Here is a 3337-nt window from a genome sequence, read left to right as displayed (position 1 = left end):
AATTTTTTAAGCCATTAAATCCGGCACAAATACATTTTCAAAGCTATTTTACAAATGCTTATATCAAGATATAATATAGATTTTTCCGTGTCAGCTGATTTCTTCCTTCTATAGATGGTTGCCACTTCGTCAGTTTCGCAAAAGGTAAGAAAGGTATAATTTCCTATTCAAAATACGTTTAAAATATTTGAAATTTTCTATTGAATAAAGTTTTTTGGTGAAAACTAAGTAGTTTATATTTAGCTACGATCTATTATAGCACCAAAAATTGTAGTTGAAAAGGTAAGTTTATGTAAAGGCATAGATGAGTGGCAACATTGTAGTAAGCAACACTGAGGGCTCCAGTAATCGACAAAATTCTGCATATACAGACCGCGTTAAAGCATGAACCAAAAAGACAAGATCACGCGGGCAGGAGACTAGCCCGTTAGAATCGCATTAAGGAAAAAAGTGGAACGATTTTGACATTAGCCGTTTATTTACATTTCTTCGTTGTTTACAATTTGGTGGTGGCTTTTTACTGCAATTTTCTTCATTTTCGCTTGTGACAACGTGTGTACACATAAGATAAAGAATAATTTAACACAACGGCATGATTTTTAGAAGAATTTGCATAATAAAAATGATTTTTCATGCGTTCAACAATTTCGCGGTTTTCTCCGTTCTCTTCGTTGTTTACTTCTTACAGCAAAGATGGCGTCGAGATTTCGGCAGCTAGAAAATAACTTTTTTCGTTCTTTCCGTCCCGCGTGATCTTGTGTCTTTCGTTCATGGCGTTAAAGTATACGTTCTGCGTTCTTGACAGGCCAACCTAATATTCACGCACGTCGGCAGTTTACTGTCAAAAATTTCTCATGCATATACATCTTGTATGGGACCAACCGAACTTGACCGGCGTGCGTAAAAAGCTAACTCAAATTCCAAGATTTGTGTTGCGTGACATTTCGATTTGACGTCTGTACTCTATGACATTTTGGCGCGACAATGAATTAAAATTTTGGAAAAAATGCAGAATAGCTTCGATTCTCAAATTAAAAAACACATATGGGGATCGATAGAGATCATTGAGCTGAGTATAACGGTATATTTCTTTTCTTGCGGAAATAACGACTACAATAGTTATTAAGACTCAAAGTTCAAATTAAACAATTCTTTAAATCCAAATTTTTTGAAAACGAATGCATGGATTTTAATAAATTCGATCTCATTTGATAGGAAATTTGATTCCCTTTAATTTGATATAAATGTAATCCTCCCTAAGTAGAATTTTCCTTTCTGTGTTGCCGCCTTTCTGCGTACATTAATTAGATTTTTGTGAAAACTAAACAAGGCATATATAAAGTATGTAAATCAAATTAAAGGGAACTAAATTTCCTTTAGATTGAGGTCAAAACTTTTAAAATCCATATATTACTTTTTAAGAATTTTTTGTTTAAAAAATAGTTTAATTTGAACTTTGACCCTTAATAACTTTTGTAGTTTTTGTTTCCGCAAGAAAAGAAATATACCGTTATACTCACCTCAATGTTCTCTATCGATCCCCGTACGTTTTTTTTTTTAATTTGGGAATCGAAGCTATTCTGCATTTATGCACAAATTTTGCTCAACTTCTGAAATTGGACAGAAATGCAACTCTGAAAAATCACGCACGCAAATTTATTTCGGTTACTCAAATGTGAAGAACTTGCGTGCGTGCGTAGAAAAATTCACGCCGGTAATATTAGTTGGCCTGTGACTAATTTCAGCTTGACACCCAACCGACGTTAGCACCCCATTTGTGAAAATATTAAGATTTTTGTATTGCCATCGATAGATCGTCGATTGTTCTTTAATGTTCGTCCAATTTTAACGTTTGTTCGTTAGCCAACAATTTATAATTAATTTTTTAATTTTCACTTTACGTAATTCCTGAAGTTAGCACCCGCAACAGATTATTTTGGGTTAATTATTATTGCAATCGATAGTTCGTCGTTTGTTCTTCATTGTTCGTCCATTTTTAAGGTTTGTTACTAAGCCAAACATTTATAATTAATTTGTTTACATTTTACGGTTCCTGCCTTTAGCACCCCAAATATAAGAATTTCATTATTTTCATTTGTTAACTGTGATACATCGTTTGTTCGTCATTAGTTCGTCGTTTCCTCATACCTAAAATCAAGCAAAACGATATAGCAAAACGAGTTTGAAAATGTATCGATTTTTCTTTACGATATTTTGGAAAAATTACATGTTTATTAAATAATGTCAAGTTTGATCTTCCGTTTAAGTAATTTTTACTTTCATTGCTTGTTTATGCAAAAGAATAAGGTATAATTTTCTTGTTAATTGTGTGAAATAGCCAGAACAACCGCAGTGATGTGAAGTCGATGTTAATCGGAAGCCAGCTGTGAAACATACAAACACATATCTAATTGTTATGCACTAATTTACTTTTAATTTAATTTAATTTTAAAAGGAACAATTGCAGAATACGGCCCGTTAAGTCCCCTTTCAGACACGTCAAGTCTTGAAAGCAATTTTTTCGCATTCTCTTTTGTGTTTTCTATTTGCTTCCACACGCGTCAACTTTAATTGAATTTAAGTCCTTGGTTCTTTAAATGGGAAGCAACGAAAAGATCAAAAGATACAAGAAAACTTGAAACGAATTGACGGTACGGAGGTACTTGTACTCTTTTTTTGATTTTACTGATTTTACTGGTATAAAAATTTTATGATGCAAACATATATTCGTGGCTATGGAGGGGCGAAGGGGGAATTTTCGAAAATTTAAAATTGCTATATTTCGAAAAATTGTTATGCTCTATTTAACTATTATAGTTTGGTGTATCGCTATTTACACATATTTTTTAGTAAAACTGGTATATTTGTAGAAAAATTAATATTTTTCTATTAAATGAGTTTTTTTTTTTTTAATTTATGCATGTAAAGTATATAAATGTGCATATTAGACAAAAGGGATTTTGTTTATCTTTCCAACGATACCAAATTTTTTAAATTCGGTCAGGATTTTTCGAAATACAACCATTTTAAATTTTCGAAAATTCCCCTTTTTTCCCTCCATAGCCCCGAAAATATAAGTTTGCACCAAAAAATTGGTATACCATTAAAATTAGAAAAAAATGGTGGACCACGCCCACTTTTTCGTGTTGATCTAGCTAAACGGGCCGTATTCTGTAATTGTTCCTTATGACATACTTTGTATTTGTGGGAAAATTTTAGAATGGTAACCCCCGATTACGGAATTAAGGAAAATAGGGGGGGTAGAGGGGGTTCTAAAGGGGGTGTATGTAAAGTTTTAAAGCGCGCAACCTTATAGTTTTTAAGTAATTTGTTATTA

The sequence above is a fragment of the Rhagoletis pomonella genome, unplaced genomic scaffold (assembly GCF_013731165.1).
Source record: "Rhagoletis pomonella isolate Grant_MI unplaced genomic scaffold, Rhpom_1.0 Rhpom_scaffold_00001, whole genome shotgun sequence".
NCBI classification, from domain to species: Eukaryota; Metazoa; Arthropoda; class Insecta; order Diptera; family Tephritidae; genus Rhagoletis; species Rhagoletis pomonella.
This window is presented reverse-complemented; position numbering follows the sequence as displayed.